Genomic DNA, 238 nt, shown 5'->3' on the forward strand with positions numbered 1-238 from the left:
TATGGACTTAAAATAGTTTAATAAAGTCATTGTGTCCAGAGATAGAAGTGTGGTTAGTATGTCATTGAATAGTTCAAACAATGGTGAGAGAGTATATATGTATACGTGTACGTTGTCGATAAATTTTGGTACATCTTAAAATGTACTTGTAAAATGTTTTTGTTTTTTAAATGTGTGATTCCAATTACGCTCAATTTTAGATTGTTTTATTTCATTATTTTTTTCTGTGTTCAGGTTT

The sequence above is a fragment of the Glandiceps talaboti genome, chromosome 16 (assembly GCF_964340395.1).
Source record: "Glandiceps talaboti chromosome 16, keGlaTala1.1, whole genome shotgun sequence".
Taxonomy (NCBI): domain Eukaryota; kingdom Metazoa; phylum Hemichordata; class Enteropneusta; family Spengelidae; genus Glandiceps; species Glandiceps talaboti.